The sequence below is a fragment of the Hyla sarda genome, chromosome 5 (genome assembly GCF_029499605.1).
Source record: "Hyla sarda isolate aHylSar1 chromosome 5, aHylSar1.hap1, whole genome shotgun sequence".
NCBI lineage: Eukaryota > Metazoa > Chordata > Amphibia > Anura > Hylidae > Hyla > Hyla sarda.
Genome location: NC_079193.1, coordinates 231,408,439 through 231,433,980, shown reverse-complemented (window position 1 = coordinate 231,433,980; position 25,542 = coordinate 231,408,439). Strand labels below are relative to the sequence as shown.

The following is a 25,542-nucleotide window of genomic DNA, read 5'->3' as shown; positions in this document are numbered from 1 at the left end:
TTCCACTGAACACCGCATGATTGTCCTTTTGCCATGGCCCGCTAGGCCACACCCCTTTTGTAGCAGCCCCTCCATTGTTTTTGCCCCAAATTCTCCTTCGGCCCACTATTTCTAGCTGATAATTTTGGTTCATCCCCTGTGAGGTGTTTTTTTTTTTTTTTTGTTCTAAACAATTATTAACTACACCACGAAAAAAACTTTCCCATCTAAAGTTAATACTGGAAATATTTGGAATTGACATTTGACACACCAAGAGTTTTTTTTCTTTTTTTCTTTGTGACAGTACCAGCTGGTCATATTATACTGATGATGTGTTCTTAATTTAGATGTATTCACATCATTTTCTACATTCATTTGTTATCAAGATTGATGGCATTGGCTAATGTATCATTATGTATCATGTCTGCTCAATTTGATTACTATAGTACTGGAAGTATTATTATAGCACTGTCTGCCTCAGTTCAACATTCAACAATTAATAGGGAATGCACATAATCCAATTCTATTTAATTTTAATCATTGTAGTTTATCACTACATGTCTATCCAATATGTCTACGCGTTTCCTGTTTGTTATTTTAATTTATAATAACTAAGTATTATCTTAGGTTGGTAAAGGTTGAAGGTTAAAGGTGTCTGTCAATGAAAAGCTGATTTCATGTTGTCCTTCTCATCGTCCAATGAGCCCCAGTACATATCTCACAATAGCTAAGCTAACCATCAGGGATGCCCAGTTATAGCCACTTGAATGGCAAAGTTATACAGGTGAAATATTATAACAAGAACCTGTATTTCCAATAAAATTTAGCATTTATTGAAGATCCATTAAAACACGTCCATAACAGAATGAATACAGACTTTAAAAAAAAAGTAGAGATTTTTGTATTGTTATTACACCTATTGGGATTCTAGCAGAGGTCATTGTCACATGTTTGAAATCATGAAGTATGAATGAAACACATAAAAAAATGTAAATATTAAATAAATGTATACATTTCTGTATTCAATAAATATACAGATTATTCCTATATTTCATCTTTTTTGGTTATGTGTTATTGCAGAAACTTTTATTTAAATAAGACTATTACCCCAAGATTTATCACTTCCTAAAATAGTGTTATCATAAACTGTACTGGTTTTAAAGGAAAACGCTCATCCTGTTCACCCACACTATACCCAATGGCCCTCATTTACTAAAGGAGAACTGACGTTTTTCTCGGTTATTGAGCCCAAAATTTGGTCGCATCCCGCGTGCGACCAAATCTGTGCCCAAAATTTAGGCGCACAACCTACATTTTCAAAAACACTCGGAGAGTTTTTTTATTTAACCTACAAAATTAGCGTCGTTTACTCAAAAATGGGCGTTAACCCGAACAAATGGAAAAATCACTCGGAGTAATTGTGAAATCACTCTGAAAAAAGTGTGATTTCTCATTTCTGAAAAACCGACAGCCCAGGGGTTGAGTGAAAATGGAAAAATTGAGTGTTTTTGAGGAAGGGACAGCTGACCATTGTGGTTCATGATTAAATTACTTGTTTTATACTTTAAAAGCATTTTTAACCCCTCAACGCTTTTATGATTAAATTATGTAATAGATTTTTTAAATTTATATATATATATATATATATATATATATTTTTATATATATATATATATATATATATATATATATTTTATTTTATTTTTTTTTACTTTTGGGTTGTTAATGCATTAACAATCATGAATGTAAAGTTACATCCTTGTGCAGAGTAACTTTGCTTTATTTATTTGGTTTAATTTTTATTTTTCCAGTGCAACACTTTTTATTCCCGTGCGACACAAAAAAAAAACCGACACATGCAACAGATTAGTAAATCACAAGGAAAAAAAAGACGAGTGACTGAAAAAAAAAAACTAACCGACACTCCAGTCTTTGTAAATGGGGGCCAATACATCAGTTTATAGTGCGGGCGAACAGAAGACTGATGAAGGGTCTCTGACTAATATGCATACCTTCAGTTCGGCGCCCAGTCCCTCTGAACATCAGTTTTTATCTTTGCTGAATTGCGCGCTGCATGCAGGCCTGCTGAGGGAATTTGAATATTCATGGCCGCTGGTCACGTTAGCGCTCAGTAGGCACAAGCGCTCATGTTACCAGTGACCATGAATATTTATATTCCCCCACCTCCAGCGTGCAATTCAGCGAAGATAAAAACTGATCTTTAGAGGGACCGGGCGCCAAACTGAAGGTATGTATGTCAGAGACCTCGGTTTCCTTTAGCATGTTTTTGCATGCTTCACCAATGACAGGAAGTTGTGTAGTTCTTTCATTCTCAATGTGGTGTTGTCCCCAGCTCCTCCCAGACAACACATAATCATTTGCTTTCTCAGAATGCATGGCTGGATATTGTCTCTTAGCTCAAGCCCTGTCCCCTGAGTGATGTCATTTATACACATACATGTTTATTGGGGAGAATGAGGTGTGCTTACAGCCTGCTGCCTTGTGCTAAGCAATGACACAAGCAGAGGACAGAATAAATAGCAGGTGCTGCTACCTCACTGAACCTCACCGAACCTCACCAGGGAAACTGGAAGGATTGCTGTGGGAGGGGAGTAGGCAGAGTTGAAGGGCTGTGAAGAAGAGCTGAGGGAAAACACTGTATTCTGGGAATTATGGTGTTGAGAAACTGCTAAACCAGGAAGTAGAGGACCCCCCAAAAAATGAATTTTTGGTGATTTCAGAACTAGGGCAGATAGCAATGCTATTTGCTTCTGCATCTTTCTTATGTGGGAATTTTGTCTGTCGAGAGATTACGCAGTGTGAACCCGGCCACATTGATAGAAAGTTTGGCCGGGTTCATAACAAATTATACATAAAAACTATGAAGTATTTATGTATAGTTTGTTTAGTGTGGCAACTGGGTGCCTCTAAGATGTATTTTCCAGACAAGGGTTTCCTTTACAAAGTGGTAATTATTTTGCCCACACTGGTATCCCTGTTGTAACATCCAACAATAAAATGGTGTCCAATTCCAAATTACTGGTGACCTTTAGTTAGGCGCCACATTGAAATCCCATGGTTATCTTAAATGCGTTAACACAACGCATTAACCTTATACTTTTTTAATGCAAAAGATATTATTATAATTTTATTATTATTTCTTTTTATAGCACCCTTGTTACCAGTACTTGAGTATTGTGAAAATTAGTTATATGCAATGTGTTAGGATAATTTATCTCAAATTCAGGACTGTAATAAAATATTTTAATGCATCAGGGATCAAGATGACACTGGCTACATCTGTCCAAGACACATTGACATATTTTATCTTATGTGTTCCCTCTGTTAAGGAGATGTTTTAATGTATCTTTCATAAACGCTGTCATCTTGTCAGTGTGGGATCTTGGTGTTCCCTTATTTCTTCTATAACAACAGGGGAGGACTGACCAGCCAGTCCGATCGGATGTCGTCGAGGGCCCAGCCGGGTACAGGGCCCGCCGCTGCCGCCGCTCCTGGGGATCCAGGACACTTGTCCCAGATCCCCAGCAGACAGCGCTGCCTTCTCCTGTATGTGCGATACACACACACATACAGGAGGAAGCAATCCCTCTGTGTGAGTCACATCTGCGACTTATTCAGAGGAGACGTGACATCCGCCCCTTGCAGCGCAGGCGCCGATGAAGGAACTCATCGGCGCCTGCACTGTGAGGGAAGGAAGACGTGGGTCCCTTCTGCGCTCCGGAGAAGATCACTGCGTGGGACATCAGGTGAACATCATTTTATTTTATTTTTTTGTAAACCTGGGAAGGAGGGGAGGGGAAAAAATTCTGCTGCCTGCACGTACTGGGGGGGGGGACTGTAACTCTGCTGTATACACCTACTGGGGGGGGAACTCTAACTCTGCTGTATACATCTACTGTGTAGCATACTGTGTAAATACTGGTCTGTGTACAGTGGTTTTATTCAGTACAGTATGGCGGTATTATCCAGTTATTGTGTGGTGGTATATATTTACTCCTTGTATACTGGTATTATTGGTCATGGAAAAACATTTTTATAATTTATTTTATATATAAAATTTTGTTTATTTTGTGTGTAGGGCTGGTGGAGGGATTTGTGTAGAATAGGGGCAGAAGTGTGACCAGCAGCAGAGCATCGCAGGGGGCCCTTACTTTTTTTTGGTCCGGGGGCCCTGATTGTTGTCAGTCTGCCCCTGTATAACAATATAACCCTTTCCCTAGAACTGGATAATTCATTCAGTACCAAATTATTTGTCTGTGTGTGTATTCTGCCAGATAATACTAGTAACAGAAAAATATCAATTCTAGGAATATTATAGTGTATTTCATGAACTGGTTGACAACAGATTATTTAAGTCTTTCAGTTCATTTATATGTTATATGAATGCAATATTTTAATACAAATTAAGAATTGTTGATGATAAAAGTGTTGACTTTTGGCTGTGTAAGCTTTCCAGTAAAGCGATCTTAAAAGAGCTAAAAGTGGAGACTTCCATGGACATGATTATTATAGTGGTAGCTTGTGAGGAGATGTGCTATCTTGTAAGTGATAACCTGCCGCACATTTCAAGAGCTCAAATTAGTGCTTCATATTCTTGTTAACAGCAACGATGAAATAACTCATTATATATTCTCCATCCAATTATGTAGCTTTATCTTCATGGTATGGCTGTTTACTGAAGCAAATATATTTGTTTCTGAAGACAACGTAAAGGGTTTAGGTCCTATATTATACCATAAATCATGTTACAATCACACTACAGCTATGTAAAACGATTGCAATTTTATGCCTGAAATAATTGAAAAAAGTCATAGCAGGGACTTAAATGATTTGCACAATGAAATGTCTGTGCTTTGACTGACAGGTTTTCCAATGAGGAATGAGATATATGGAAACACGTGCCCATTGCTGGTATTCAGCTACATAGCAGTGGGATTTTGGTACCTTGTGCAGCATGTAGCCTTTATTTGCAGCTTTTACTTGTTGACCCTATATGTCAGTTAAGGGGGTTGTCCAGGATTAAAAAAAAAAAAAATGCTGCTTCTTTCTTGTAAAAACAAGAAGCTGTCCACAGGCTGTATCTGGTATTGCAATTGGCTTCTAATGAAGTTAATGGGGCTAAGCTCCAGTACTACACATGACCTGTGGATAAGAGTGGTGCTGTTGTTGCAAAAAAAAAATAAAATCAGTTTCCAATTCTAGACAAACACTTCAAATCTCCATTACTTCCTATCCCTGGGTTGGTACAAAGATATTTGCCACCCCAGGCAAAACCTAATTTTGCCGCCCCTTGGCTTAACCACTTTAGTTCTGGCCCTTGGTTGTACTCCTTTTTGGATTATACTGCTACTGAATACAAAGTAGCTGAGTACAAAAATCAATATTACTGAGTACAATGATCAATATTTCCACATGTAGTGACCATATAGAAGGAGATACCAGATCTACACAAGCTCTGCAGACCACGCAAGTGATTACAGCTACATGTAGTGACTCACAAGTGACATCTTCTCTGATCAGAGTTGTTCACTTTTTCTTCTTCATCTGGCCTGGAACACCTTGAGGAATTCCCGAGCCACGATTCATTTTACCAGAATCTCACAGACAAACATTTTAGACTCCTTGTGCCAGCACAATTCTAACTTCTGTACAAACTATTCAATGTCTCACATTGCCCCCATATTCCCTCACATCACCTCCCTATTCCTTCACATTGCCCCCATATTTCCTCACATCACCTCCCTATTCCATCAAATTGCCCCCATATTTCCTCACATCACCTCCCTATTCCATCACATTGCCCCCATATTTCCTCACATCACCTCCCTATTCCAACACATTGCCCCCATATTCCCTCACGTCACCTCTCTATTCCTTCACAGTGCCCCCATATTTCCTAACATCACCTCTCTATTCCTTCACATTGCCCCATATTCCCTCACATCACCTCCCTATTCCTTCACATTGCCCCCATATTCCCTCATGTCACCTCTCTATTCCTTCACAGTGCCCCCATATTTCCTCACATCACCTCTCTATTCCTTCACAGTGCCCCCATATTTCCTCACATCACCTCTCTATTCATTCACATTGTCCCCATATTTCCTCACATCACCTCTCTATTCCTTCACATTGCCCCCATATTTCCTCACATCACCTCCCCATTCCTTCACATTGCCCCCATATTTCCTCACATAACCTCCCTATTCCATCACATTGCCCCCATATCTCCTCACATTTCCCCTATATTTCCTCACATTGCCCCCATATTTCCTCACATCACCTCCCTATTCCATCACATTGCCCCCATATCTCCTCACATTGCCCCCATCCACTGAGAGCTCTAGGCTGATTCCTACCTCAACTATAGATGGCGCAAGCCCTGCCCTATCAAATATCCAGGAAATAATTCATTTGTGTGTAATTGTTATTTAATTATATTGTTACCAATCAATCAGATTACCAAAAGGGATGGACGGTTATCAAATAATCATTTGATTCTTTACATGAATCCACACAAGAAGTGGCCCAGTATTACCTCCTATTTAAGGTTGGATCAGGCTCTGTGCACAGTGGTGTCATGATAGCTATATAACAGATCCAAACTGGGACCAACAGACCTCAAATACTTATAATGGAGTCCATATGGAGATATCCATCTAGAGTAAAACAGAAGCACCAGACTGAGTCACCCTTGTCCCGGCTTTGCTCTTAAGGCCATGTTACATGGTGATTATTGGCTCAATAAACTGATATTTCCTGGTGTAATAGGCCTAGCAATGTCTTCTTGCATTTAGCAATTATTGCCGATAACTCAGATCTGCCTGAGTAATACTTCCCATGTACCTCTCATCCTTAACCAATAGAAAGTTTATGCAAGTGGTGTATCAGGGACCAGTGATGGAAAGCACAAACATAACAGTTTTATTAAGCAAAAAAATTTTGTATTCCCTAATACTAAAAGTGTTGTATGACGACATGGGTTTCATTTAGAACATTTGTGCTTCAATATCATCAGCCAAGCTCAAACTAGATTAAAAAAAAGTTATTCTTATATTTGGGATTCCAACTCTTAACTGTTAACCTATAAAAACTGATGCCTTACCATTATAGATACTATATATCTGAATATTTTCTATAAGTACCAGAAATGTAATATAGTACTTCAAGTGAAAGGGTCTGCACTGTCTGTTTATGCCATATGTCATACACTAACTTAGCCAATCCTGTTGACATCAATTGTAGCAATGATTTAGACCATGACATTAGGCTATTGATTAGTCTCATTTTCCCCTTTGAGATGCACTTTCAATTTTCTAATCAGCCCTCATTAAATTTGCATTGCCTTAGATTAGCATCTTTAAGGAGGCCAAGTTTGGACTTTTTTTGGCATAAGTTTTAGCTTCTTGTTGATTTCTTAATGATTGAGGCCAGAACATTGCTATAATTGAATTTTCAATGCCAATTTGACCCTTACATATAAATTTAAAGGACAGATATCACTAACGGAAATTATGTTCTACATCAGACTGTCTCCTGAAGCTAAGAATCCTTGTGAAAAAGTATAGATTTAAGGGATCAATGCATATATCAATAGTATTTTAATTCCTCTTTTACTTAATGGTACCAACATGTGTTTGTCTAAAGTCTTATATTATTTTTATATTTTGTAGATAAACCCAATGAACAATAGGTTGTGACAGCAACGGTAAAGGAAACTGAAGTTGCTGAATGGATAGAACATCATTTGTAAATCTTCATCCATCATCACCATGGTAATAAACTCTGGACGATGACACCATGTTCTGTCTACAATGGTATTCGTGGAAACCAAGGTAATGCCAATTAGTTTCATAAACACAATAAATAGGACAGAAGGTGTATAGTATTTCTAGTACAGAAATGCTTGGAATACCATGAAAGCAAAGAGTATTGTCATAGATGAGTCCATGATAATGTCACATTACTGGTCATGGCAAGTTTTGATGTTCATCGCATTATTGCCCATGATTGTTTTCACCGAACCTGACTGGGAAAGTAGAGGCAACCAATCAGTGAGGTTGCAGCTCCATCTGCACTAATTCCCTGCCTGCTCCACTGCCTATAGCATTGTTTAGCACAATGCGGCATTCAGTGAAGCTGTTTTCACAGCATGCAATTTTATCATGAGTTTCCAAAACTGAGGTTAAATTTTGCCAAATTTTTATGGCAATTTCAGTAATTTTCCATTAAACCTCTGCAAAAATATGCAGTAACGTGGCTGGTCAGAAGTGATGATAAAGAAGAGGATGACATATTGTCTTAGGAGTGAGAGAGAAGTTGGGGAGCTGCTGAGACACCACCACACTGAAAAAGAAAGAACTACACACCTTCCTATGAGAGGTGAATGACACAAAACATGATGAAGCCAGTGCAGTTTGTGCTAACATTAAATTAATACATCATATATCTTGAGGTGATAGTCCTATTTAAATACAATTGTACAATACCAATATACTCCATTAATTGCCATCCGCCTATATGTATAAAGCCTAATGGTGGTCAGCAAGTGGTTAATGTTGTAGTTTTTTTGTTTTTATTTATTGAACCCTCCTTGGATAAGCCATATGGGAGACATAAACATGTAACTTTTATATTCTTGTATAGTCATTGCAGCATAATATGTTTGCTTTATGACAGCTGAAATGACTGTGGGTCATTTAACAGAGAAATCTCACTGGCTATTACAGTCTTCAGGATTTCATGGAATAAAGTCCCCATCATGATAAACCAGGGGAGATGCATACAAAAAAAAAAAACACAGAAAATAGGATAAAAATTGCTTAAAATGACAAAAAAAAAAAATTACATACTGACTAGTAACTAATACAAGGGCAGGTTGAAATTGATACCCACTATGATGTGGATCAGCCACAATAAGAGAGGTCGAACAGGTACATAAAACTGTTGAACAACTACTCACGCGCATACTATTCACGAGGGGGGTTTCTGCTTAGTATTATACTTGCACGTACATAAGGAATACAAAGGGTGCTAGTAAAAGGATAGTGTGTAGTGCACATGCTGGCTTACAGCCTATTAGTGACTTACGATTACTTACGATTCGGTCAAACAGGCTGCCCAGGTTTTTTTATATTAGTATTTATTTTTATAATAGTCACATAAACAAAATAAGTGAAACATCTTTATTTTTTTATTACACTTTTAATTTAGCTCACTAGTCTGAATTCCTCTCAAATGGAGGGGCGTGGCCTCACTGTGCAGGTCTCTGCCCCCTCCCTTAGTATGCTGTCTGCTCACTTCTCCCCTAGCATTAGCAAAACTACAACTCCCAGCTTGTCCTCAGGACTAGTATGTGTCCAAGCAGGCAGAGGGGGGGCAGTTGTTTGACTGGCTTTTTCAGTATGAAATACTGAAAATTTTCTAATGAAAGCAATTGCAAAACCTATTGATTATACATGCTTTACAACATATCAAAAGTTTTTGTATCTGACAGTGCCCATCTAAGCTTAGTGGCGGTCAGACATTTAACATCATTAGATCCCACTTTCCTACTCTATGTCACATCCCTACCTGTCAGGGCTCTCACACCTGTATAGGTAATCTACGGGCAGTGGAGGGGAGGATTCTTTTTATCCAGACCTTGATTTATATTGCTAGTTGCTAAGCAAGATGACAGCTTGCGTTTCAGCTAATAGAAACATGGGGAGGAGTAGAATTGTTGATTTGGTTATTTACTATATCCTAGATTAAACACATTACAGCCATACCTTTACTGCACTATACAAAGGAACACATTCCAGATTTATTTAAGGCACTTTTTATTCCGTTTTTTACATTTTCTATTTTCCACATTGAGTGAAAAATACCCGTAATACATAAACGCTCATGGAATGTGTGACCTACCTTACACTAGGTTATCTTAGACATTTGTATAGTGCAGTAAAGGTATGGCTGTAATGTGTGTAATCTAGGATATAGTAAATAACCAAATCAACAATTCTACTCCTCTCCATGTTTCTATTAGCTGAAATGCAACCTGTCATCTTGCTTAGCAACTAGAAATATAAATTGAGGTCTGGATAAAAAAAATCCTCCCCTCCATTGCCCATAGAGTACCTATACAGGTGTGAAAGCCCTGACAGGTAGGGATGTGTCGTAGAGTAGGAAGGTGGGATCTAATGACGTTAAATGTCTGACCGCCACTCAGCTTAAGCATACGGCCGCCATCAGTGCTGTATCGGCATCACGCTATACATGGAGCCATTAGAAACTATTATTGAATAAAATTGTCTGTACCTACAAGATTCCTACAAGATGATTGTTACAGCGAGAAATGCTTGAATCTACAAGAGAGCACCTTATTGCCATTGTTTTGGGGGAAAAGTAAAGTGAATGGAGGGGCAGAGCCAAAGACGCAGCATCTGAATGGTCGCACAATCAGCGGACGTTGACACCTGCCTGGACTCCATCACGGCACGCTGAAGCAAGTTGGGGATCCCAGGTTTACTTTTGCAACAGTGTGTGTTAATGAGTAGTACCGATAATCTGTATGGGACTGTCATTGCTGGTTATTAGTGCATGAGTAGTTCACAGCGTTTATATAACAAGTGTAGGTCCTTGTCGGACTTTTGCACGAACTGTTGAACTTACCCTGTACCTCATAGGAACTGAATTTAATGTGGACTGGGGAATATATCCCGAACAGTTTGCACATACTGTGTTATTTACATATATGGCATTTATTGATGGAGCCTTCCCAATGTTGACTATACCATCTGTGGACTGTATCCGGCACAGCCCTCTACAGAACATTAATGGACACTGTCTTCCCCCATTAACACTTTATGTATAGAGCACTTTGTTGGCGGCCGAGTTTATTTCACTTTATTCGAAGAATGCAAATCATTAAAGAGCTAAAAAGCAGAAATTGACATGTCTCACAATTTTCAGTCCAATATATATATATATATATATATATATATATATATATATATATATACACACACACATAGAGAGAGAGATGCGTGATGAGTGCAGGTATTTGTAGTGTCAACAGATAAGAAGCTATAAAGTTAATTAGCAGAGTCACCGCACTTTCTATTTCCTATTACATACCACTGGGGTTATTCAGAAGAAATTACCACAAGTTACAAAGACTAATTACACCTATATAGTTCACTAAACATTGCGTTCGACTTTCTCTTATTGACCTGTCTAATGATTTTGGTAATGAGACAAGGCCATTTAACACACAGTAATAGAAAAAAAAGACATACAACAGAACCTGTGTTCTCAATCTGCTTAATGTAACATAAACAATTATTTCCCACCAAGAAACACTAAACTACAAAAACATAATTTAACACCATGAATTTTGATTTTGTTTTACTCCCCAATATTTGTGGATAAGCTAAAAAGACAACATATAAGTAATAAACCAAGACTTGCCATTGGTACTCTGGATAAATAGAATGTACTTTAATATGATGCTATAAACAGGGCCAGGAGGGCTGCAGAATATTGCATTTGGAGGAATTAAAGATTTTTAAACAAATCAGATTCCTGTGACGAAAGGTTTAGCATGGATGCCAAATATTTTGTGATTTATAATCTCCTATATAATTCTTGTCAAAACTGAGGTGTTTTTCTCTCTAGGTTTTGGTGATACAATCATAACTTACGGTGTTGGAGAGAGATGTATCATGAAAATTTAACAAAACCATTTACTCATTTAGATTTGTAGAATTTTAACCTGAGGGGACGGAGTGCATACAGGTACGTCCTCGCGTCCTGGTACTTAACAACGGACGGCATACCTGTATGCCCGTGGGAATTTCGGTCCCCGCCGTGCGCTGGGCGGGGATCGGACTGGAATGACTGCTGATATCTATCAGCAGGTATCCCGTGGCAATGCCTTGGGGGGTCCTGAAACCCCCCCATGTCAGCGATTGCTGCAAATTCCCGGCCAATTGGGTCACTGGTGACCCGATCGCCCAGAAAATAAGAATGATCGGAGCGGTCAGAGATAGCTCTGACCATCCTAAAGGATAGGAGCAAGGTGGCAGTGCTGCCACCTCCTCCTATCCCCTGCCATTGGTTGATCAGTACGACCGACCAATGGCAGTTGATGGCGGGGGGGGGGTTAAAGTTCATTTTCCCTGCTCTGCCCACAGGTCGAAGTCCAGGCAGAGCAGGGAACACGTGCGGCGAGGGGGGGAGCATGGGCGACTTACCGGACCGGCGGTGGCATGGAGGTGCTGCCGCATGGAGCAGCGGCGTAATCGGAGCGGTGGCCGTAAAGTGCAGTGGTGGAGGAGGCTGCAGTGAAGATCCCGGTAAGTGATCTTCACTGTGGCCTTCTAAAAGTTGCAAAACTACAAATCTCTGCATGGCCAGACAGCCAAAGGCTGTCTGGGCATGCTGGGAGTTGTAGTTTTGCAACATCTGGAGGGCCACAGTTTGGAGACCACTGTGTGGTGGTCTCTAAACTGTGGTACTCCAGATGTTGCAAAACTACAACATTCAGCATGCACTGACTGTCTGGGCATGCCGGCAGTTGCATTTTTGCAACATCTGATGTGGCACAGTTTGAGGACCACTATTTGGTGGTCTTCAAACTGTAGCCCTTCAGATGTTGCAAAACTACAATTCCCAGTTTGCAAAATCTGGAGGGCAACAGTTTGGAGACCACTACTTAGCGGTCTCCAAACTGTTCTTCCCCAGTTGTTGCATAACTACAACTTCTAGCATGCCCAGAATGTCCAGGCATGCTGGGAGTTGTAGTTCTGCAACATCTGAAGGACCAGATGTTGCAGAACTACACCTCCCAGCATCCTTGACTGTAGTTTTGCCACAGCTGTAGGCACACTGGTTGGGAAATATTGAGCTAGAGTCTGTTTCCTAACTCAGTGATTCCAACCCATGTGCCTCCAGCTGTTGCAAAACTACAACTCACAGAATGCACTGACAGACTGTACATGCTGGGAGTTGTAGTTTTGAAACAGCTGGAGGCACACGGGTTGGAATCACTGAACTAGAGTCTGTTTCCTAACTCAGTGGTTCCCCGCCATTGTGCCTACAGCTGTTGCAAAACTACAACTCCCAGCATGTACGGTCTGTCAGTGCATTCTGGGAGTTGTAGTTTTGCAACAACTGAAGGTTTGGGGCGCCCCCCACATGTGAATGTACAGGGTACATTCACACGGGTGGGGGTTTACAGTGGGTTTCCTTCTACAAGTTTGAGCTGCGGCAAATTTTCCTCCACAGTTCAAACTCCCAGTGGAAAACTCACTGTGAACCCCCGCCTGTGTGAATGTACCCTAAAACACTACACTACACTACACCCTTACACGTCCCCCCCCCCCAATAAAATTGAAGAACGTCTCACATGGCATTGTTTCCTAAAAGCTGTTGCAAAACAACAACTGCCATTATTGCCGGACAGCCATTGACTGTCTTGGCAGGCTGGGAGTCTTGAAACAGTTGGAGGCACCCTGTCTGGGAAACACTGCTGTAGGATTTTGGTGGAGACAAGCGCCATCCTTGTATCCGGGTCCACCCTTATTGCAAATTCCTCATTTAGGCCTCAAATGCGCATGGGGCTCTCTCACTTCAGAGCCCTGTCGTATTTCAAGGCAACAGTTTAGTGCCACGTATGGGGTATTTCCATACTCGGGAGAAATTGCGTTAAAAATGTTGGGGGGATTTTTCTCCTTTTACCCCTTATGAAAAGGTAAAGTTGGGGAGCACACCAGCGTTTAGTGTAAAAAAAAAATACAAAATTTTACACTAACATGCTGGTGTTGCCCCATACTTTTCATTTTCACAAGAGGTAAAAGGAGAAAAGACCCACAATATTTCTAGCGTAATTTCTTCCGAGTACGGAAATATCCCATATGTGGATGTAAAATGCTCTGCGGGCGAACTGCATGGCTCAGGAGTGAGAGAGCGGCATGTACATTTGACGCCTAAATTGGTGATTTGCACAGAGGTGGTGGATCGTTACAGCGGTTCTGACATAAACTAAAAAAAAAACACCCACATGTGACCCCATTTTGGAAACTACACCCCTTACGGAATGTAACAAGGGGTATAGTGAGCCTTAACACCCCACAGGTCATTGACAAATTTTCGTTAAAGTTGGGCATGAAAATAAATAAATAAATTTCCCCTGAAATGCTCATTGCTTCATTTTCACAAGGGGTAGTAGGAAAAAAGCCCCCCCCCAAAATGTGTAAAACCATTTTTTCTGAGTATGGAAATACCCCATGTATGGATGTAAAGTGCTCTGCGGGCGAACTACAATGCTCAGAAGAGAAGGAGCGCCATTGGGCTTTTGAAGAGAGAATTAGCCTGGAATTGAAGGCCATGTGCATTTTCAAAGCCCCCATGGTGCCAGAACAGTGGACCCACCCACATGTGACCCCATTTTGGAAACTACAATCCTCACGGTGGTGTAGTTTCCAAAATGGGGTCACATGTGGAGGGTTCCACTGTTCTGGCACCATGGCGGCTTTTTAAAGGCACATGGCCCCCAACTTCCATTCCAACCAAATTCTCTCTCCAAAAGCCCAATGGCGTTCCTCCTCTCCTGAGCATTGCAGTTTGCCCGCAGAGCACTTTACATCCACATATGAGGTATTTCCATACTCAGAAGAAATGGGGTTACAAATTTTGGGGGGCTTTTTCTCCTATTACCCCTTGTGAAAATGAAAAATGTTTACGTCCCAATTTAACAAAAGTTCATCAATCACCTGTGGCGTGTTAAGGCTCACTGTGAACCTTGTTACGTTCCTTGAGGGGGGGTAGTTTCCAAAATACTATGTCATGTGTTTTTTTTTTTACTGTTCTGGTATCACGGGGGCTTCCTAAATGGGACATGGCCCCCAAAAACCATTTCAGCAAAATGTCATTGTCGCTCCTTTCCTTCTGAGCCCTCTAGTGCACCCACAGATCACTTTACATCCACATATCAGGTATTTCCTTACTTGAGAGAAAATAAATTTTTACCTTTTACCCCTTGTAAAAATGAAAAAAATGGGACTACAATAACATTTTAGTGTAAAAAATTTAGATTTTGATTTTTCACCTCCATTTTGCTGCTATTCCTGTGAAACACCTAAAGGGTTAACAAACTTTTTGAATGTCATTTTGAATACTTTGAGGGGTGCCAGTTTTCATAATAGGGTCCATTATAGGGGATTTCCAACATAAAGACCCTCAAATTCACTTCTATACTAAACTGGTTCCTGAAAAATTCTGATTTAGAAATTTTCAGGAAAAATTTGAAAATTGCTGCTATACTTTGAAGCCCTCTGATGTCTTCAAAAAGTAAAAACATGTCAACTTTATGATGAAAACATAAAGTAGACATTATGTATATGTGAATCAATATGTAATTTATTTGACATGTCTCCTTTCCTTACAAGCAGAGTGCTTAGAAGTTAGAAAAATGCTAATTTTTTCAATTTTTCCTGAAATTTTCACATTTTTCCCCAAGAAATTATGCAAGTATCGATGAAAATTTGGCACTAACATATAGTAGAATATATCACGAAAAAACAATCTCAGAATCAAATTTATAAGTAAAAGCATCCCAGAGTTATTAATGCTTAAAGTGATACAGGTCAGATTTGAAAAAAATGCTCCCATCCTTAGGGTCATAATGAGCTCTGTCTCCAAGGGGTTAAAAAAAATTGTTTTCCACCGGAGTACCCCTTTAATACAACTCCGCTTTTCTCCCCAATTTTTATTTTGCTGCCATGGAAATGCTAAATCCTGTGCAATTGACATAAGACATAAGAGTACCCAAGATCTGTTAACAAAGATTTAACTTAGCGAGTCCAAAGCAGACATATTCATCGAAGTGGTAAATGAGTGCCTCAGATCAACAACTTTTTATTCCCCTAAATAACAAATTTTTTTGGTTTCAGGCAGAAAGCAATACAATCGAAATTGATTTAAAAAAAAAATCTGTCCTGTGACTCATAAATAATTTATGCACTAAACAATCTCAATGTATGAGTTACATGCATAGAAAACAAATCCCGATAAACAACAGGATTGTAAAACCACATAACATAATAACAGTGTGCTAAATATTGACATATTTGATACATCCAGTAGGTGTCCCATGAAAAAAAAAAAAAAAAAAACAAGGCCTACAAGAAGCCAGTTTTATTGACTACATCAAATGATTTAATAAAACTAAAGGTGGTAAATGGAAGTCACATTGAATGACCGCGTCATGCTCTGAACACAAGAGAGGGGACGGACAATGAAAACCCAAGAGACCACATGATTGGGACCCGATCACATGACTGCAGGGGAACGTGAGCAATGATACTGATTGTGAGGGTACATAGTACTATCGACGCATGCGCAGAAAGTGAATGGACAAACAACATATAGACAAGACAAGTGATTAAAAAAAGTGTAGGTGACATCAAAAAGGGATAGTGAACACATGTGAATATAAAGGTAAGTATATACAGTAGCTGCATTAAGTACAAACCTGTATTGAAATTATCTCAAATAGGAAAGAGTCTACAACTCAGAATATATGTTATCACAATAATAAAGTATCACAATAAAGTGTAAATATATCAATGATGTAAAGACAAAATAAATAACCATAGCAAACATATTCCTATGGGTGATGGTAGGAATACTAACAAAAATAGAAATACCATTAGTATAAGATGAAAAGAGCGTAGTGATGTGAATGGTGCAAGTGAATGTAAATGTGAATAATAAAAAAAAGGAGGACAAACCAATAAATGTGTATAAGCTGCGTGGATATGGAGATGCAACAAATGAGTACATAACTAAATGTGAAAAATGTGTACTGTGTATAACAAAAATTATAGTGTAAACAACATTAATATAAAATTAAATGCACTGTATATAAAATATATGGAGCACCCTATCAATGTCCCCATGATGAGGTCATATGTGATATGAATGATCAATGATCAAAACAAGGTGCAAAAAATGCACAATGCAAATGTGCCCAAAATATAAACATAGAAGATACATAGATATATGAAAACTAGCATGAAAAAGATATTTAATAAATATTAAAAATGAAAAACATGCACAAAAATTAAACGGCAGACAGGGAAACACCCATAAAATGAATAATGAATATCTAAAGTGCATAGGCATTGGCTCTGCAGTGATTAGATGTCAAGTTGACAAAACACAATAATGTAATGGACAATTCATTGGAGGCTGAGTTCCACAGCTGGAAAGACACAGGAGAGGAAAAAGAAAACAGATTAAAATAAGATATAGACACAGTGATGGACCAAAATATTATTTTTGAACAATAAATTAATGGACATGGTGAAAACAGATCCATTACAAAAGGGGAGCATAACTAATATAATCATTAAGGTCAGATGGTTGCAGTGTTTTGAGCTTCACAATCCATTTGACCTCCCTTTTGGCCTATAGGTTTTTCCACTTGCCCCCCACGTGGACCGATAAAGATCTTATCTATGCCACGGAATTAAAATCCACATGCATCCCAATTGTGGTGTATTTTAAAGTGTTGTTGGATGGTCGTGAGACTAGAGATGTCGTCCTTGCTAGCTGCAGCTTGAATACCTAGAACATGTTCCCATATCCGACTTTTAAATTCTCGGGTTGTGAGACCAACATAGATGAGTCCACATGGGCATGTGGCATGATAGATAATGCCCGTGGTATTACATGCTATGCTGTGGGTAATCTTGTAGCGCCTCGTGCCACTGGAATCTAAAAAGTCGTTAAACACATTTTGGCAAGCAACGCACTTGCCACAAGACCCACATCCCCATCTAGGGCCTTTACCACCAAAGATGTTCACTGCATGGGAGCCCGTATAATGACCGTGCAAAAGTGTGTCACGAAAATTGGTGGATCTTCCATATGTGATAGATGGATGTTTTTGAATGTATAGCTTCAAACTAGGGTCCAGAGTTAGGAGATCCCAATATTTAGCTAACGCATCCCTTACTTCCTTAGCTTGTGAATGAAATGCATTGATAAATCTTACCTGATCATCTCTGCTGCGTTTTGATCGGGATTGAAGAAGGGCACTGTGATTGGTGGATTTGGCTCTGTGGTATGCTTTCGGAATCACATGGTCTTCATAGCCCAATTCTCTGAATCTTTGGCTGAGTTCCTGAGCTCTTTCCTCAAATGATTCATCTGCAGAACAGATATGAAGGATACGTAACTATTGCCCTACAGGGATACTCTGAATTAGCTTTCTTGGATGGGATGAATTAGCATGTAAAAGTGAGTTGGTCGAGGAAGCTTTCCTGTATAGATCAGATTGTATAACCCCATTAAAATCTACCTTAAATGAAACAACCAGGAAGTCCATGTTGGTTCTGCCGTGTTTGAAAGTGCGTTTGATGTTGAGGTCATTGCAATTCAAATCGTTAATGAACTCACATAGTAGTTCTTCTGTTCCTTTCCATATGAAGGTGATATAGTCTATGAACCTACCCCAAAATTGGACCCCGTCAATGAGATGGTGAGTATCAGTAAGGAAGATCATACGATCCCAGGCACCTAAGAACAGGTTGACATATGAGGGCGCACAAGCCGCTCCCTTAGATGTGCCTTGTACTTGCAAATAAAATGTCTGCTTAAACATGAAGAAATTGTGAGTTAATGGAAACTGTAGTAAATTGACAATAAACTCACCCACATCCACATCGATATCGGACATCCTCAGAAATATTTGACTGCATTGGTACCATCTGTGTGTCGAATTGAAGCAAACAATTATTCTATATCACAGGTGACTATCGTCATGTCTTCATCCAAATGAATGTCTTCCTTCCTGGGAAGAACATCAGTTGTATCTTTAACCCCTTAAGGACCAAGGACGTACTGGTACGTCATTGGTCCTGCTCCCCTGATATAACGCGGGGTTACACAGTAACCCCGCATCATATCATGGCGGGCCCGGCGTCATAGTGAAGCAGGGACCCGCCGCTAATAGCGCGCAGCGCCGATCGCGGCGCCGCACGCTATTAACCCTTTAGCCGCGCGCTCAGAGCTGAGCCGCGCGGCTAAAACCGAAAGTGAAAGCTGCCAGTTAACTCAGTGGGCTGTTCGGGATAGCCGCGGCGAAATTTGTGAAAAAAGAAAATATTTCATAGCCAATCATCAGCATCCATTTGTACATCCAAGAGGAATATGTGACATTGCAAGCGTTGGAGGATTTGGCAGAAGAACAGAAGAGCTCACTACCAGAATGGTTTTCAAAGACGCTAACCCCGAAATTACATAAGTGCCCCCATTATCATTATTTTCAAATGTTGATTTCTTTGTACAACTAGGGATAAAAGAAATTGAAAATATTAATGGGGGCTACAGGTCTCACAATTGTACAGCTAGTCAGCGTGCTGCTATTAGGAAGCTACAACAAATGTCGGATGTGTTTATTAAACCATCTGATAAAGGTGGGAATGTGGTGATTTGGCCAACCCACTTTTACGAAAAGGAAGCCATGAGACGACTATGTGATATCTATGGTTGCAAATAACTTACAATCCCACTTCCAAGTTTCAGATGGAATTGAAAGCTAGTCTTCTTCAAGTCATTTCCAGAGGCACCATTTCACAGAAACAGATGCAGTACTTTATGGTTGAAAATCCCACTGTCGCGACTCTTTATCTTTTACCCAAGGTTCACAAACATGTTACATCTCCACCAGCCCGACCTATTCAGGTAGGAACAATTTTTGTAAACCCATCTGCAAACTTATGGATTCTGTCCTATATATAGTATCGATGTGGATGTGGGTGTCAATTTACTACAGTTTGCATTAACTCACAATTTCTTCATATTCAAGCAGACATTTTATCTGCAAGTACAAGGAACGGCTATGGGGGTGGCTTGTGTGCCCTCATATGCCATCCTGTTCTTAGGTGCCTGGGAGCGTCTGATCTTCCTTACTGATACTCACCATCTCATTGACAGGGTCCAATTTTGGGCTAGGTTCATAGACAACATCATCTTCATATGGAAAGGAACAGAACAAGAACTATGTGAGTTAATTAACGATTTGAATTGCAATGACCTCAACATCAAACTCACTTTCAAACACGGCAGAACCAACATGGACTTCCTGGATGTTTCATTTAAGGTAGATTCTAATGGGGTTATACAATCTGATCTATACAGGAAAGCTACCTTGGCCAACTCACTTTTACATGCTAATTCATCCCATCCGAGAAAGCTAATTCAGAGTATTCCTGTAGGGCAATGCTTTACATATCCATCATATCTGTTCTACAGATGAATCATTTGAGAGAAGAGCTCAGGAACTCAGCCAAAGATTCAGAGAATGGGGAAATGAAGACCATGTGATTCAGAGAGCATACCACAGGGCCAAATCCACCTATCGCAGTGCCCTTTTTCAATCTTGATCAAAACACAGCAGAAATGATCAGGGAAGATTTATCACTGCATTTCATTCACAAGCAAAGGTAGTATGGGCTCCCATGCAGTGAACATCTTTGGTGGTAAAGGCCCTAGATGGGGATGTAGGTCTTGTGGCAAGTACATTGCTTGCCAAAATGTGCCTAACGACACTCACTTTTTGGATTCCAGTGGCACGAGATGCTACAAGATTACCCACAGCATAACATGCAATACCACGGGCATTATCTATCCTGCCACATGCCCATATGGACTCCTCTATGTTGGTCTCACAAACCGTGAATTGAAACGTTGAATATGTCTTGTCTTTATGTTGTTTGTCCATTCACTTTCTGCGCATGCATCGATAGTACTATGTACCCTTACAATCAGTATCATTGCTCACGTTCCTCTGCAATGTCTCGATCATGTGGTCTCTTGGGTTTTCATTGTCCGTCCCCTCCCTTGTGTTCAGAGCATGACGCGGCTGATACCATGGTCAAGTGATCGCATCCCAATCATGTGACCTTATCTATCTGCATCATGCCTACTCTGCATCATTATGTTTACGCTCCCAAGGTCACATGATCGACCACGATCATGTGACCGGAGCCACTTCCCTTCCTTCCCGCTGGCGCCTACTGAGGATGTAGCCTATGATGCTATTCACCCAGGTAAACTCATTTACTCAGATGTATATGATTATACATTCAATGCTGACTGCCGCATCATTGAAACACATTATATTGGTTTGTTTGATGTGCTACATTTCTTTCCATCTCTGTACCTATGTTTAAGCCTATACCTCTTGTACTCTGTCCAGCGATGTCCAATCTTTTTTCGTATGATTTTATGATATATATACCCAATCAAGATTTACACTTTTCTTGTACTTTTGTTGCTGTTGTATGTTTCTCCTGTCGGTGGTTATAATCTATGGTTTCCCAGCAACACATTATTATTATATTGATTTATTTGGCGACAGTTTTCCCCTTCATGTCAAGATTCTCCTATGCAGATTATTTTGCTTCAGAGCTCTCTACTATTTTACATGAGTTATCACTGCACAGTAGCTCAGTGGTTAGCACTTTTGTCTTGCAGCACTACAGCCCTGGGTTCAAATCTGGCAAAAGTTGTTTGCATGCTTTCTTCATGCTTATGTGAGTTCCTCTGTTTTTTTAAGATTACTCCTAATGGTGTATTTACACGTACAGCATTCTGCACAGATTTTTTGCGCAGCATTTTATGCTGCAGATTTCAATCTAAACTAAACAACTGAACACCGCTTCAAATCCTGCGCAACAAATCTGCGCTGGATACTGTGTACGTGTGAATAGAACCTATAAAAACATGCTGTAGGTTTTACCAGTTTGCATCACTTTTGAATTACCAAGCTGGATTATATAAGGATGGTGTCATGTTACTTAAAGGGGTATTCCGGTGCTAGGACCCCAGTTATTTTGCATGCAGCTCCCCGTTCTAATCAGTCCCCGGAGCATGTTCGCTCCAGGTCTGATTACTGGCAATCACGGGGGCCGGAGCATTGTGACGTCACGGTCCCACCCCGTGTGACGTCACGCTCCTCCCCCTCAATGCAAGCTTATGGGAGGGGGTGTGACAGCTCTGGGGACTGATTAGAACGGGGTGCTGCGTGCAAGATCACAGGAGTCCCCAGCGGCGGGACCCCCGCGATCAGGGATAAGATGTCTTAGCGCCAGAGTACCCCTTTAAATAATTCACAGTGAAAAAAAGTAAGATAAAATACCATGTCCTGAAAATATGCAAAAGGCAGATTGAAATTGGTCCACATATTTCTAGTGAGCCCTATGTTAACAACAGGAAAAAAAATTGGTAACTGGGCTAAGCATCTTTCCCCAAAAATACTTTGTTTCAACAAATACTAGAATAATCAGCAAAAGAAGTGAAGTCTGTTTTTTTTCTCTGTCTTTCCAATAATACACAAAAAAGCCCTAGCTAGATATTCCTACAAATATATAGACACAATTTGTGATATATCCTCCGCTTTACATACAAATAGAAGTAAAAATGGATTCAGCACAAAAATGAAAAAAGATATTTAAATTAACCGTGAGATTCTTTCTTGAGCATTGTTATATCCATCCATTGTTACTAAAACACTGTTCCTTTTTTTTATTACTATTTTTACTTAAACTGTCATTTCTAAAACAAGAACTAACACTGAACGTCTGACAAAATTACCGCCAAAATGACAAGGATATTGAAAGCCGTTAGGAGTTTGGAGGGTGCTATTATGCCGCACTTGTCAGGGCTTTGTATTAGACATCTGTTACATTTACCATGAGTCTTCCTTCACCGACATTCACTGAAGTCAGACACAGGGAAAAATAACAGTAGGACTTAAGCGTAATAATAGCCCTTTAGTTACTACAGCAGCCGCTAACCACCGCACTCGTAATTACACTGGTCTGAGTGACCACTGCACTGCAATAACACAAGCACTCTAATTTTCACAAACATTTGTGTCCCATTGAAATGAAAGCATTAGACTTCCAAATGGTCGTTGGAAATAAAGGCAATAATTTGTCTCCAGCTGGTGCAATTGTTTAATAAAAAGCCTGCTGTGTTTCCAGAAATAATATCCTTCATCTCTGACAGCAACTGTAATTACTGTTACGCCGAGCGCTCCGGGTCCCCGCTCCTCCCCGGAGCGCTCGCTACACTTCCCTCACTGCAGCGCCCCGGTCGGTTCCACGGACCCGGGGCGCTGCGTTACTACCTCCGGCCGGGATGCGATTCGCGATGCGGGTAGCGCCCGCTCGCGATGCGCACCCCGGCTCCCGTACCTTACTCGCTCCCCGTCAGTTCTGTCCCGGCGCGCGCGGCCCCGCTCCCTAGGGCGCGCGCGCGCCGGGTCTTTGCGATTTAAAGGGCCACTGCACCGCTGATTGGTGCAGTGGTTCCAATTAGTGTTTACACCTGTGCACTTCCCTATATCACCTCACTTCCCCTTCACTCCCTCGCCGGATCTTGTTGCCCTAGTGCCAGTGAAAGCGTTCCTTGTGTGTTCCTTGCCTGTGATTCCAGACCTTCTGCCGTTGCCCCTGACTACGATCCTTGCTGCCTGCCCCGACCTTCTGCTACGTCCGACCTTGCTTCTGTCTACTCCCTTGTACCGCGCCTATCTTCAGCAGCCAGAGAGGTTGAGCCGTTGCTAGGGGATACGACCTGGTCACTACCGCCGCAGCAAGACCATCCCGCTTTGCGGCGGGCTCTGGTGAAAACCAGTAGTGACTTAGAACCGATCCTCTAGCACGGTCCACGCCAATCCCTCTCTGGCACAGAGGATCCACTACCTGCCAGCCGGCATCGTGACAGTAGATCCGGCCATGGATCCCGCTGAAGTTCCTCTGCCAGTTGTCGCTGACCTCACCACGGTGGTCGCCCAGCAGTCACAACAGATTGCGCAACAAGGCCAACAGCTGTCTCAACTGACTGTTATGCTACAACAGTTACTACCACAGCTCCAGCAATCATCTCCTCCGCCAGCTCCTGTACCTCCTCCGCAGCGAGTGGCCGCTTCTGGAATACGACTATCCTTGCCGGATAAATTTGATGGGGACTCTAAGTTTTGCCGTGGCTTTCTTTCCCAATGTTCATTACACTTGGAGATGATGTCGGACCAGTTCCCCACTGAAAGGTCTAAGGTGGCTTTCGTAGTCAGCCTGCTGTCTGGAAAAGCCCTGGCTTGGGCCACACCGCTCTGGGACCGCAATGACCCCGTCACTGCCTCTGTACACTCCTTCTTCTCGGAAATTCGAAGTGTCTTTGAGGAACCTGCCCGAGCCTCTTCTGCTGAGACTGCCCTGTTGAACCTGGTCCAGGGTAATTCTTCCGTTGGCGAGTATGCCGTACAGTTCCGTACCCTTGCTTCAGAATTATCCTGGAATAATGAGGCACTCTGCGCGACCTTTAAAAAAGGCCTATCCAGCAACATTAAAGATGTTCTGGCCGCACGAGAAATCCCTGCTAACCTACATGAACTCATCCATCTTGCCACTCGCATTGACATGCGTTTTTCCGAACGGCGTCAGGAGCTCCGCCAGGATATGGACTCTGTTCGCACGAGGCGTTTCTTCTCCCCGGCTCCTCTCTCCTCTGGTCCCCTGCAATCTGTTCCTGTGCCTCCCGCCGTGGAGGCTATGCAGGTCGACCAGTCTCGCCTGACACCCCAAGAGAGGACACGACGCCGCATGGAGAATCTCTGCCTGTACTGTGCTAGTACCGAACACTTCCTGAAGGATTGTCCTATCCGTCCTCCCCGCCTGGAAAGACGTCCGCTGACTCCGCACAAAGGTGAGACAGTCCTTGATGTCTACTCTGCTTCTCCACGTCTTACTGTGCCTGTGCGGATGTCTGCCTCTGCCTTCTCCTTCTCTGCTGTGGCCTTCCTGGACTCTGGATCTGCAGGAAATTTCATCTTAGCCTCTCTAGTCAACAGGTTCAACATCCCGGTGACCAGTCTCGCCAGACCCCTCTACATCAATTGTGTAAACAATGAAAGATTGGACTGTACTATACGTTTCCGCACGGAGCCCCTTCTAATGTGCATCGGATCTCATCACGAGAGGATTGAACTGTTGGTCCTCCCCAATTGCACTTCTGAAATCCTTCTTGGACTTCCCTGGCTTCAACTCCATTCCCCAATCCTGGATTGGTCCACTGGGGAGATCAAGAGTTGGGGGCCCTCTTGTTCCAAGGACTGCTTAAAACCGGTTCCCAGTAAACCTTGCCGTGTCCCTGTGCTTCCTCATGTAACCGGTCTCCCTAAGGCCTATATGGACTTTGCGGACGTTTTTTGCAAAAAACAAGCTGAGACTCTACCTCCTCACAGGCCTTATGATTGTCCCATTGACCTCCTCCCGGGCACTACTCCACCCCGGGGCAGAATCTATCCTCTGTCCGTCCCAGAGACTCTTGCCATGTCTGAATACGTCCAAGAAAATTTAAAAAAGGGCTTTATCCGTAAATCCTCCTCTCCTGCCGGAGCCGGATTTTTCTTTGTGTCCAAAAAAGATGGCTCTCTACGTCCTTGCATTGACTACCGCGGTCTTAATAAAATCACGGTTAAGAACC

General features: G+C 41.3%; 1 long non-coding RNA gene across 2 annotated transcripts in view; it reads left to right on the top strand.

Annotated features, from left to right (window-relative positions):
* The window catches only part of LOC130273859 (uncharacterized), a 136,475-nt gene that overhangs the window by 42,947 nt on the left and 67,986 nt on the right, over window positions 1-25,542 (top strand). For both annotated transcript variants that reach the window (XR_008844148.1, XR_008844147.1), the window contains exon 2: window positions 7,674-7,835. This is a non-coding gene — a long non-coding RNA (uncharacterized LOC130273859). The remainder of the gene's footprint in view (window positions 1-7,673; window positions 7,836-25,542) is intronic.